This window comes from Ambystoma mexicanum, chromosome 1q (assembly GCF_040938575.1).
Source record: "Ambystoma mexicanum isolate Mex_15411 chromosome 1q, UKY_AmexF1_1, whole genome shotgun sequence".
In the NCBI taxonomy this organism is placed as follows: Eukaryota; Metazoa; Chordata; class Amphibia; order Caudata; family Ambystomatidae; genus Ambystoma; species Ambystoma mexicanum.
The window spans coordinates 690,004,214-690,018,361 of NC_090922.1; positions in this window are offsets into that span (position 1 = coordinate 690,004,214).

Here is a 14,148-nt window from a genome sequence, read left to right on the forward strand (position 1 = left end):
AGCTACCATAGAACGGGGTCCCCTTCCAGAAAATGTGATTCACTGGTCGTGACCTTTGGTATGACTGGTTGGAGGACAAACCCTTCTTCGGCTACAATAAACAAGCGGGTCAGAGCTGCTATAGTTGAGACAGACTCCAGAGCTGGGGCGGCACACAGGCCCCATTAGTGAGGTAAGGTCCACCAAGGGTATGGGAATCTCACAGTTTGAGCAAAGACATCCCTCCATGTGTATCTGCAGAGCAGCTTCATGGACTTCAGCTCACACGTTAGTGCCCCGTTATCACCTTAGGGGGAGGGGTGACCATTCCCAACATTTGGGAAAGGGGTCCTGTCAGCAGCAGTGCAGAGGGTCATCTCCTGGAAGACTGACTCTCTTTGCATCAGTTCAGTTATTGCTAAATCAAGTGTTGGTGTTTCGCAGCACACTGTGTAGTGCTTCTTTTCCCTACGTTCTTGTACGGTTTCTTTGGGGTTACCATGTTATGCTTTCATGAATTAATGAAGGTGAGGAGGAAGAGGGACACAGGGGTAATGCCCTGGAGGAGGTAATATTCATTACTCACAGTCCTACGCTTCCTCGTCCTTTTCAACCTCCCCTCTCCCACCTGGGGCTCAAGTCAAACGAGCCACTGGGTCTATGAGCTACAAGCAGAGGAGGACCTGTAGGTGCTCTTTAATGTTGCGGTTTAGAGAAGAGGGGAGGAGAAGGGGCCTGAAGCCCCTATAGTTAAAACAAACAAAAGGCATGGTCCGCTGGATAGCTTCGGCACCTCTGAGTAAGGATGCAAGCATCCTTTCATGTGACTAATAATGGTGACGAGGAAGTCCGTGCTGAGAGTAACCCCTGTAATCAGGGCATCAATAAAACACACCAGTGCTAATCCTCAACACCCACCGAACCTTTTGCATTCACCCAAAAATGACATATGACTTTAGACGAGAAATAATTAAAAAATGAAAATACACAGAATCATATAGCCACACAATTTGACCTGCTCATAAAACACCATACCAGATTTTTTTAGTTTGTCAGTTTTTCAACAATAACAATGATGTTAAATCTTCTCCAGTTCATCTATAGACAAGCAAAATAAGCTCAGACGGAAGCGCCAAAGAGGAGCTGGAAAAACACTGCAACTGGTCAATGTTTTTCCCTTTTAGGATCCTTGTTGTAGCAATCCTGTGTGTTCGTTTTATGTCCTTCCTAATATCCATTCGAATTCCAGCTTGGCCAAAAAGTCACCGAGGAATGTTCTAATTTGTACTTAGCGTCAGTGTTTTGATGGGCACACTGCTTAGTACCTGACTAGTCTTCCCCGATGCAGAATCTGATAAGAATTACGTAGAAAAGTACCTAAGGGACATTAGAGTCAACAGCTTGGTCAGAACACAAACAACTGTATACAAAAAAGGTGGCAGGCGCCCCTCTCTAAAAAGAACATAGCATGATAACCTGTTCTGGTTTTTTCCCCCACTTTGAGCGGTCGCAGCCATCGCTTTTTGCTAATTATACTTTTCACAAAGAAGGAATATCCATTTGCATATCAGTCTTTGTCCCGCCCACGCCAGGCAAACCTCCTTTGAAAAAGTGTAACAACAGCAGCCCCATAAACGTGTTTCAGCCTTGGTGGGCCTCATCAGTGAGGTGGAGCTGTGTCTCTCTGAGCACAGGGTCCACGCCTGGGTTCTCCCAGGTCCCTTAGGGTGACCAACCCAAAGTTCCTTGCAAAAATACAAAAAGGGTGTAAGAACAGATTATCATGCCATGTTCTTTCTAGAGAGGGGCGTGTGCTACCTTTTTGTATTTTTTGACCCTCATAGTACACCCCCACCCCACACTGCACTCACCTCCGCCACTACCGCAGTTAGCCCCCTGACAGTACTCACCCACACTGCCCTCACCTCTGCTACTACCCCAGTCAGCACCCTGACAGTACACTCTCCTTACCTCAATGCCCTCAAATCTGCCACTTCCTCAGGCAGCCCCCTGACAGTACACCCCCCTCCCCACACTGCTCTCACCTCCGCCACTACCCCAGGCAGCCCCCTCAAGTCCAGACACCACCCACATGCCCCATCACTGCCACCACTACCCCAATCAGCCCCCTGACAGTACACCCCCTCCACACGTTACCCTCATCTCTGCCACTACTCCAGGCAGCCCCTCAAGTCCAGACACCACCCACAAGCCCCCCTCAGCTCCACCACTACCCCAGTCAGCCCCCTGACAGTACACCCCCTCTCCACACTGCCCTTTCTTCTGCCACTACCCACATTCATCCCCCTGACAGTACATCCCCCTCCCCACACTGCCCTCACCTCTGCCACTATCCCAGGCAGCGCCCTCAAATACTGACACCACCCACCAGCCCCCCTCACCTCCGCCACTACCCCAGTCAGCCCCCTGACAGTACACCCTCCTCCCCACATTGCCCTCACATCCACCACTACCCCAGTCAGCCCCCTGACAGTACATCCTCCTCCCCACATTGCCCTCACCTCCGCCACTACCCCAGTCAGCCCCCTGACAGTACACCGTCCTCCCCACATTGCCCTCACCTCCGCCACTACCCCAGTCAGCCACCTGACAGTCCACCCCCGTCCCCACACTCCTCTCACCGCTGCCACTACCCCAGTCAGCCCCCTGACAGTACATCCCCCCCACTCTGCCCTCGCCACCGCCACTACCCCAGTCAACCACCTGACAGACCACCCCCGTCCCCACACTCCCTTCACCTCTGCCACAACCCCCAGTCAGCCCCCTGAGAGTACACCACCCTCCCCACACCACCCTCACCTCTGCCACTTTCCCCAGACACCCCCCTCAAGTCCAGATACCACCCACCAGCCCAACTCACCTCTGCCACTACTTCAGTCAGCCCCCTGACAGTACACCCCCATCCCCACACTGCCCTCACATGCGCCACTACCCCAGGCAGCCCCCTGACAGTCTCCCACCCTTCCAGTCCAATGCATGGTTGAAACTCACCTGAACCTCTTGGTTGGCCTCCACCATGAAGCAGACCTCCTACATGTGCACCACCAACACGATCAACAGGAAGTGATGACGATCAATCTAGGACTGGAGCATCCCCTGTCACTCCCTGGCAGACCTGAATCTGCAGCACCACAACCAGATAGCACAATATTGCACCAATAACTGTGGCCACCCCATCCACATGTGACAAGTGAATGCAATACAAAGTGGCATGTGCATATTGGTTGTGGGTCATTGCAAAGGCATCAAAGCACAGCAACTGAATGTGTGTTGAGGACAGAAGTAAACAGCATCAAACATTGTCCAGATCCACAAATATTGACTAGGCACGTTACAGCCTGAGCATAAGTAGCCTGGGTGGTAGGGGTGGCATAGTCCCTCTCAGGGATGACAAAAAGGCAGGCCTGTGCATGGGGATGGGAGGTCAGTCAGAGAGTGCATCACTCACTGATGCAGGTACAGTGTGCTGCCACACAGAAACAGGAACATAGCACACAACTGTATTACGGTTGCAGAGGTGGAGCAAGACATGAGAGCAGGCAGTGTGTGCCTGCACATGCTGGTGGGCATGTGAGCATGACATGGGAGTGACACAGCAATTAAATAACAAATGTGCAAGTGATGTGCCCAGGCCACCCATCCATAGTGAGGCCACTTCCCACCGCAGCACCCACAATATCAAATACACACTACAGTGAATAGAGTGTGGGCAGACACATAATCCCAAGGGGACACATGAACAATAGTGGACCAGAAATGAAAACAATGTGAAAGTGTGCAAACACACATGAACAGGTGGCATTCCATCCACAATGATAGTCAAACAATAAATACATAACACATCCACACATCACTGCAACTATACCTGTATGAACATCATGACACTCACAACAGAACACCCCATGCCAACAACACTGACGCAAAACACGCAGTAATGCAGCACATGTAATGGAAAATGAAAACATACAGTGCAGCCTCCTGTCATCTGATGGCCTCACCCCCACATTTCAGGCCCATGTGCATCTCTCACCCTCAAACATCACAGCAACAACATGGCACACACAGGCACACCTTGAAACACTTGTGTACAGGAGTGTTATAAATGACTCATCATATATCACGCCACAATACAGATGTCCTGAAATGAAGGATGCACTGGGTGAAATGTAAACAATCAAATGTGCAGACACACAAATGAACTGCATGAAGCATGGAATGTAAACAGATAAAACCTGTATTCAATCAAACTAAAAACAATAAAAACTGTGAAGGAATGTTCAAGAAGTCCAGGGTATATGAGGAAAACTGAAATTAACCCCATACCTAAAAAACTATATACATGAAAAACGGGGAAGGAAAGTTACTGAAGTCCAGAGCAAAAAAAAAAGACTAGACATAAATGAAACCTATACCTAAATAACTATATACAGAGGTAGCAGGCTAGTCCTCATCACCTATCCAACCTGCCAACCTATCGACCACAGATGACTCAGACGCCACATCCTCCTCCATCAGATGGGTCTCCGTTGTGTCCTGGAGGGCTTGCATGGTGGAATACTGGTGTTCTGTGTCCCGTGCCAGCCTGCAAGTCACCTCCAGGATGACAGCCCACCTCCTTGCCAAACGCAGAGCACCTCAGCCCTGGGCACCATCACTTGTGCCTCCCATGTCCGCTGCCTCTTTGCCATCAGCTGCCTCTCATACTGCCTGAACACGGAAGACATGTCGTTCAACGCCCCTACATGGTCCTCCTGCCTCATAGTTGTAACTTGCCTCCTTGGGGTGGTTTTCCCTGCAACAGTCTGCTTCCTCGTACTTACCACATGCTGCTTCTGTGCACAGTGCAGGCTCTGTCAGTACACCCTCTGATGTGCTGACAATTGTCAGGGCGTACGGCACCTGCACTGCTTTGAGGTGCCTGCTGTCCCTCCATTGCCTGTGCCCCTGTCGGTTTCTGGGTAGGCACGGTGACCACCTCAGTTTATGTACTTTGGACTCCCACCCAGATGGGGAATTGGTGCTGGGACTGGTTCACAGGGGGTCGTTCTGGTATGTGGACCGGAAGGCATGCCAAAGGATGACTGGCACACAGAGGAGGAAGGAGAGGAGGAGGTTGCAGCAGTGAACAGCCCATGGAGCCCACCAGAGAACAAGACTGCTGCCAGCAAGCCCATGAGGCGGCACAGCTCATTATGATCCTCCTGGGACTTACCACCAGCAGCCACGCCGAAGGGTGCTAGCGCAACTTCAGCCACATCATTCCTCGAAGATGAGCTGTCACTGGGGTGTGGCTGGGGCCTGCGCCATTGTCTGGTGGAATGGTCCCTGCTTCCATATTCACAGCACCGCTTATGCCCTCTTCTCCAGCAGCAGCAACTGTGGTAAAGGAGACACAGAACAGTGACATCAGTGTACAGTGTCAAAGTCTGTGTGGCATATACAACAGTTACAGTAACATGAATTTTCCAAGGTACAACCAGCAACATCCACTCTCACACACATGGATTTGCAATTCACATTCAAAAAGACACAACAACCCAGGCTTGATGACAACCACAGTTATGACACATCCACATGTGAACGCAGCACAATGAAGGCAGTGCACAGACACATACCGAGGAAAATGACATGGCACAATGGAAAAGGCAACGTGACCCAACTGAAACCTGCTGGGTCACCACAGGAGACATGCCACAGGGGTACAGGGGTGGGCAGGGAGTAAACTGATAGGATGGCCATACACGGAAAGCAAGGTTGCAGAGATGGGCTGAGGAACTGCTGTGGACAATTTGTTGGCAAGACAAACAGTGGAATCCTGGCCTCCAGTAGACACTCATGATTGCAGCACTCACAGTATGGCCATGCCAACACCTGCTTGGGCATCTGGCCACACAATCACATCAAACAACATGCCTCCCTCACAGCCCGACCTGTGAGCATGCAACACATATTTGCATCAATTGGACAGGCACACACGAGTATGCCATAGCCCCAAGCACATGCACATGGCATGCGCACACATTCACTCAGAGTACACAAGTAGTGCCATGACATATGACATGAAAGTCCCCAAAAGTACAATGCCACAACGTGACTTTGCCAAATATCCAAACACACGTGTCTCCTTCAGATGTAGAGGGTGCATAGCCACACATTTCAATTGTCGGCCCAACATCATGTCCATCATGCATGCACCTGACATGGGCACCACATCCTCATCTGGCACACCTGTCATCCAAGCAAATCTAACCATCAAGTGACAGTGCATGGGTGTGATTTGTGCAACTGTACAACTGCACACCCAGTAAATTCCAGCGCCAATAAAAAGATGTCACATTTCCCACATAGGGAGCATTGTCTGGGGACTGAATGCTACTGTGGATCGCTGAAACTCACATGCTGCTTACAAAAGGGTGTAACTACAAACATGCAGGCACATGCACAACACACATGCACTGTAGAGCATGCACCACATGGCTACCCACTAGCAGACTCCAGACGCTGTTTCCAATCGCAGATCTGGGTATACAGCTCCGGGTAGAACCTTACCAAGACCTGTGTGTTGTTAGATGAAAACCTGCACCTGCCCGCTAATGGACGCTCTGGAGGCAGCACACTGCCACCCCCTCTTCCTTGATGGCAGCGGTTATGTCCCCCTAGATCTGCTTGTGTCCTTCCTTGCTGTGTTACTTCACTGGTTTGAAGAGGGCATCAGAGTTCTCCAGTACCTTATCCAACAGGATGCCAAATTCCTTGGAGCTGAAGGAACAAGTTACTTACCTGTAACTGTTGTTCTCCAGCATGGGTCTGGCATGGATTCACATGCTCATGAATATTCCCCGTCGTCAGGCTGGGAATCCTCGGTAAAGAAAAAATCAGTATCAGTTTCGTTTCTGATCTGTCTTTCTTAGTAGTAACCAATCACTGATCTGTGGGTCATACTGCCCCCAGCCAATGACTGCCCTCTCCCTAAGCCCCGTCTTCGGCAGGCATCCTCAGATTTGGTAGCTCGGCAAGTGGCAGTATGACCAAGTGAAGAGCCGCAGAGGGGTAGCTGGGAGGGTTCGCATGTGAATCCATGCCAGACCCATGCTGGAGAACAACAGTTACAGGTAAGTAACTTGTTCCTTCTCCAGCATGGGGTCTGGCATGGATTCACATGCTCATGAATAAAAGAATACATAGCAGTATACACATGCACAACCACGGGAGGTGGCAAAGGCTCAACATTAAGCATTACATCCAAAACTCAACATTAAGCAATTCTTACCTCTTCACCAGGCTCACCTTAGGCGAACAGGTTGCGCAGCACTGCTTGGCTGACCATGGACTCCTCCCTGGAGTCCCGATCGACGCAGTAGAATCTTGTGAAGGTGTGCGTCGACCTCCACGTAGCAGCCCTGCAGATGTCCAGCAGGGGCACACCAGATAGGAACGCCGTGGTAGCAGCGATCGCTCTGGTCGAATGGGCTCTCGGACGGCCGGGCAACGGTCGGTTTGCCAACCGGTGACAGTGCATGATGCAGCCGGAGAGCCATCTGGAAATGGAAGTCTTCGAGAGAGCCTTCCCTTGATTCACAGACCCAAAGTTCACAAACAGTTGTGACGTCTTCCGAAAACTCTTCGACCGGTCCAAGTAGTACTTCAGCGCTCTAGCTACGTCCAGTGAGTGCAAAGTCCTCTCGGCCGGCGTCGAAGGCGACGGGAAGAAAACTGGTAACACCAAGGGCTCGTTGAGGTGGAAGTCCGACGGCACCTTGGGGCATGAAGGAGGGGTGCGTCCTCAGACCACCCTCGTGTCATGAAAAGTCAACTATGGAGGCTTGCAAGATAGGCAAATATATCGAAAAAAGGAACATGGAGTCAGAGGCTACCCTTGTAAGTGACGCTAAGGTGGTTTGTCTTAAAAAGTGCAGTGGAGCTTTGGATACCGAATATCAGTATGCTGTTCCAGAAAAAGTGGAGACAGTTAAATTCTGAAATGTATTAGTTCACATCCGATAAAAGAGTATTTAAAATAATGACATATGCCGTCCTGGGCACAAAGAGGTATTGTATATAGATCACAATACTTTGTACATATTTCAGCGGGTTAGTACAATTGAAGTGACTGTGATTTTATGTATTGCTAATAATAAGGCAGTACACAAGCATGGTCGACACACAAACAATTGAGGTGTTTCTGGTGTGGTGGATGGGTGGAGAAGACCAGCGGTTGGAGTGGTCATGACCTGCTGGTGATGGCACCGCACTTTCGTCAGGACTGAGGGAAATTGGAGCACAAAGGTGCCGTAAGGAGAATGCCGTGTGCCTAAGGTAGTTCAAGCGTCATGACTGTTTGTTGTTGAAGGTGCCGGCGGTTGAGTGCCTGGCGTGTTGATTGTAGTCCGCAAAGTGGATAGGTGATCTCTGTGGTTGCTTGCAGGATCGATCCGATCTTGAGTTCAAGTCAAAGAAGTGGCGGGAGCCGGTGTTTAATGGCTACATCTAGTGACTGTGGGAGTCCTCTCAGCGAGCTGTATCAGTGGCTTGCGTTGTTGTGACAACGCAAGCCACTGATACAGCATGACAACAACGCAAGCCAGTGATACAGCTTGCTGAGAGGACTCCCACAGTCACTAGACGTAGCCATTAAACACCGGCTCCCGCCACTTCTTCGACTTGAACTCAAGATCGATCCTGCGGAGGTGATGGCCACGAGGAACGCTGTCTTCCATGACAGGAACTTCAAAGGTGCCGAATGCATAGGCTCGAATGGGGCCCCCATCAGCCTGGTCAGCACCACATTAAGCTCCCACGCCGGGGCAGGAGCCATCACTGGCGGGAATGATCGAATAGTCCCTTCATGAATTCCTATACCAGGCGATGAGACCACATAGACGCCCATCGTAGTCCTGGTATATCGGGAGATGGCATTCAGATGTATTTTGATGGAGGCGTGAGCTAGTCCAGCTTTGGCCAGTGACAGTAGGTACGGCAGTACTTGAGGGGCCGTAATCCGCAGGGGGTTTATCTTCTGTGTACGGCACCAGACAGAGAACCTCTTCCATTTATGACTGTAACACTTGAGAGTTGAGGACGCCCTGGCTTTTGCAAGAACCTCTCTGCAATCAGCCGGTATATCGTACCCTCCAAACTCTAGCGCTGCAGGAGCCAGGCCTGCAAGTTCAGCGACTGTGGGTCATGATGGAGAATGGTGCCTCCTTCTCAGGAGAGAAGATCCGCGTCCGCCGGCAGCTTGACTGGTGGGGACGTTGACAAGTCCAGAAGGTCCGGGAACCAGATCTGCCTCGGCCACGCCGGTGCGACGAGGATCATCCTGCACCTGGACTTCTTGAGCTGGTTGATGAGGTGGAGTAGCAACGGCAACGGAGGGAACGCGTATAGAAACAGGCCGTCCCAGGGGAACGAGAAAGCATCGCCCATGCTCCTCGGCTGTGGGAACCTGCTGGCGAACCTCTGGCACTTGGAGTTCATCGCCTTCGCAAACAGGTCAATCTGGGGTTTGCCCCATCATTGGAAGAGTCGATCCACTTGATCCTGTCGCAGTTCCCACTCGTGGCACGAGCACAGCTCCCTGCTGAGTGAGTCGGCGATGGTGTTTTTTATTCCTGCCAAGTAGAAGGGAACCAGAAACATCCCCTGGATGACGGCCCAGTGCCACAGATCCTGGGCCTCCTTGGATAGGGCTGGGGATCTGGTGCCCCCTTGCTTCCGTATGTAGAACATCGTGGTGGGGTTGTCGGTGAAGATCCTCACCACTTTGTCCTTGAGGGACGGAAGGAACGACTTGAGAGCCCAGAACACTGCTCGGAGCTCCAGAATGTTGATGTGGAGAGACCTCTCCTCCGGGAGCCAAAGGCCTCTTGCCTGGAGATCTCCGGTGTGGGCCCCCCAACCCTCCAGAGAGGCGCCCGTCGTCACCGTCTCCTGAAACGCCAGGGTTTGAAAGTCTATGCCTGTAGTGAGGTTAGCACGGGTCCCCAACCATAGGATCGCCCGACGGAACGCCTTGTCAAGAGGGATCCTGTCCTCGAAGCAGCCCGTCACCTGAAACCAGCGGGCGTCGAGGAACTCCTGTAGCGGACGCATCCAACGTCTGCAAAGGAGTACAAGGTAGATGCATGAGGACATCATCCCGAGAAGGGACTTGATGGAACTCACCCTGGCCATGTCCATGGCTAACAGGCGCCGCACCTTGCCCAGGATGGTCTTGGTCCTCTCCTCTGAAGGGGAGGCCAATTGCCCCACTGTATCGAGCTTTGCTCCCAGAAACAGTGCTACTTGCGATGGGACAAGGTGGGATTTGGGGTAGTTGATGGCGAACCCCAGCTCCGTTAGTAACCGGACGGTCCTCACCGTGTGTTCGACGGCGAGTTCCCTTGTCCTTGCCCGGATTAGCCAGTCGTCCAGGTAGGGGTAGACGTGGATCCCCTGCAGGCGCAGCCGCACCACCACTCGTGCCAGGCACTCAGTGAAAACCCTGGGTGCCGACTTTAATCCGAACGGTAGAGAATTGGTAGTGGGGTCCCTGAACCATGAACCTGAGGAACTTCCTGTGCCTTTTTAGAATGGAGATGTGGAAGTAAGCATCCCCAAGGACCAACGACAATAGGAAGTCGCCTTCCTCCAGCTGTCCCAGCACATGCTGGAGGGTGACCATCCTGAATTTCTGCGCCTTGATGTATTTGTTTAACCGACGCAGGTCCAGGATGGGGCGCCAACCGCCTGTGTTCTTTCTGACGAGGAAGTGCATTGAGTACACTCCGGAGCCCCAGAGCCTCCTGGGGACGAGCTCGATGGCACCTTTCGTGAGCATCGCCCTTAACTCCAACAGCAGTTGAGGGACGTGATTCTCCTTCCTGGCCACGGGAGGAATGCGAGGACACTTCTTTTGGAATTCCAGCAAGTGCCCGTTGGCCAGGGTGTCCAACACCCAACGGTCGGTGGAGATGGACTCCCACACGCTGACGAACTTCGTCAGCCAGCCTCCCACCGGGGTGCTTCGGTGGGGGCCCGACAACACGGCCGGGTCAGTCTTGCTTGGAGGCGGGCTTGCCGCCTTGGCCTCCTTGGTGACGACGGCGGGAACCCTCTTGCTTGCCGCGACCTCTATAGGCCTCCTGGGAGGAGGAGCGAGCCGCCTGGCGGTAAGTGGAGGAGCCACCACTGGATCCTTCGGAGGCACCCTTTCTGCCTCCGGAGCTCCGAAAGGGCCGTCGCTGTTGAAGCACCCCTAGGGCCCGGGCTGTCTCTGAGTCGGTCTTGATGGCCTGTAGAGACTCGTCCACCGCCTTACCAAAAAGGTTGTTGCCGTCGAAGGGCATGTCCAACACTCTGGTCTGGACGTCCTGGCGAAAGTCTGTGGCCTTGAGCCATCCTCGTCGTCGGAGGCAAACTCCGTTGCCCAGTTGGTGAAATCCGGTATCGGCAATGTCCGTTGACACCATTATTGCGTGATCCGATGCCACCTCGCCTTCCCGCAGAATTTGTAGGGCCTCCGCCCTCTTGTCGTCAGGTAGGAAGTCTAGTAGGGGAGCTATCTTGAACCAGAGCTCCCTGTCGTAGCGGGCCACGATCGCTAAGGCATTGGCCGCCTTAATCGTCGTCGCCGCCGACGAGATGACTCGTCGTCCCATGGAGTCAAACTTTTTGCCCTCTCTGTCCGGGGGGAAGTGGAAGTTGAAGCCACCACACCCGCTGCCTTCTTCTTAGCCGCTGCCGAGACGACAGAGTCCGGCGTGGGCTGGGCCCTGAGGCACAAGGGGGTGGCATCGGGGACTCGGTACTACTTCTCATACCTGTCCCTCTTGGCGGGTGTCGTGGAAAGGTTCTTGAGGACAGCAAGCCCCTCGTCCCAGATGTCGTCGAGCAAAGGCACCGCGAGGACTGTCTTCCTCTTGGCCTCTCGTCATTGGTACAGAAACCCTTCCTTTTTTTGTTCTTCAGGGCAGAGCTGGAAGAGCTTGGATGCCCTGGTTATCATGGCGTGGAAAGAGCCAATTTCGTCGGCTGGAGAAGCCCGCGGGGGGGGGGGGGGTGATGACGGGATGTCTGCTGTGTCATCGCCGCCGTCATCGTCCGTCCCTGTCGCTATATCCGTCGCCGTATCCTCTCTAGGGTCCGGCGAGGTGGATGAGGAGTCCACAGGTCTCGCAGGCACGAAGGGCGGAGCGGGGTGGACTCTCCTTCGCTTGTTCGGAGGGCTTCCCGACGGGCCTGGTTCTGGATCCTCCATCGGGGTCTGTGGTAATCTCGTCCTTATCTCGGTACATAAGGATTGGATTGCCAACAAAATGGGCGCTGAGCTATCCTGGGGCTCGGGTAATGGCTGGGATGGACAGGATGGCCGCTCCACTGGGCCCTCTTCATTGCCATCGTCGCTATCTTCGATCACGTCAGCAGGGACCGCCCCCTGGGATCGTACCTTCTCAAACCTCTCGTTGAGGTCTATGAACCTCTCGTTGAGGCCTATGGACCTCTCGTTGAGGCCCTTCTCGGTTTCCACCAGCTCCTCCTCAGAGGCTGATTCCGAGTCTGTAATGGCCACCGTCCCCCCCCTCTTTTTCTGCCGGGGACTTCACGGGGGTCTTAACGATGGGCTGGAAAGAGGATTCCCTCCGCTGTGGCAGGGATACTCTGGGCCCAGAGGCCGTTTCCACTGGCGTAGTCTCAGCCGGCTTCGCCAGGGTTGCAGCGGCCACTTCGATAGAGGCCTTTGCCGGCCGGATCAAAGCCCTCACCACCTTAGGTGCGTCCTGGGCCTTCGCCTTGGGGAGAGGGTCAGCGCCTTGCTCCCCCTTCGAAATCGACTGGGTCCGCTCCAGCGGCTTACCCCGGTTCTCGGACTTCCTCTTTCGAACCAGAGCGCTGGCTCGTGGTCGAACGTGCCGGGGAAGTAGCACCCTGCCTGGCAGCCGAAGAGCCCGACCTTTCGACGCTCCCGGTGCCCGCGGACTCGCGGTGCTTGGCCTTCTGTTGGGCCCCCTTCGCCGGGGCGCCCCCACAGGACTTAGAAGCCCGCTCAGCCTTTTTCTTCGCCTTCTCACCTGCTGTGCCCTTCTCCAGCCAGGCGGCGAGGCGGGAATGATGATCTTGTTTGGTCCGTTCCGAAAGGTTCTTGCAGAACGCATAGTCCTTCTCCACGTGCGTCTTGTCCTCATGAAGGCAGTAGAGACATTGCGAATGCTCGTCCTCCTTGAAAACGTTTTGCAATCTGCATCCAGAGCAGCACCTGAACAGCTTGGATTCGGACGTCGAGCTTCCCTTGTCCTGGGCCATGTCCGTTGAGGTAGGCCGCTGTCAGAAGTAGAAACGGTGGAGCTTGAGGCTCGATTAAACCGAAAAAATGAGAAAATCTCCTGAAAAAGCGTGAAAACGCAGCAAAAAACCCGAGAGATAAGCACGAGGACTCCCAACACTTGAGCGTGCGGTAAAAATCTGAGGATGCCTGCCGGAGGCTGGGTTTAGGGAGAGGGCAGTCATTGGATGGGGGCAGTATGACCCAGAGATCAGTGATTGGTTACTACTAAGAAAGACAGATCAGAAACGAAACTGATACAGATTTTTTCTTTACCGAGGATTCCCAGCCTGACGACAGGGAATATTCATGAGCATGTGAATCCATGCCAGACCCCATGCTGGAGAAGTTTACAGCCCTCTGCCTCGCTGCCATGAGGTTGCCGCTCTGGTCAGATGAAGATGGTGCAGACATGGCAACCCCCGAGGCAGGTGCGGCTGGGCAAAGTGGTCCTGGAGATGGACTGTGGAGCAGTGGTGGCGGAATGGAAAGGTGGGTGTCTGACAAGGAAGCTGAGGTGGTCACAGGTCGGGGACAGGAGCATAGGCAATGGCTGGTCAGCAGGCACTTCCATCGCAGTGCAGGTAGGCAGCAGGTACTCACACTGGGCAGGCAGCAACAGATGGCAAGGAGGGGGGCAGCACATGAGGATGCAGGTAAAATGGCACAGAGGCAGGAGAGTGGGTCTTCCGTGTGTAGCTTGAAAGGCAGACGAAAGCAGAGTAAATGCCCTTAGCGCGTAAGGCATGTGACACACGCTGCCCACAGCGTGCCTAGGTGGCTCACAGCGTTGATGGGGATACATAAGAAAATAGATGCACGACACTGGTTGTGCGTGTGAAGGAACA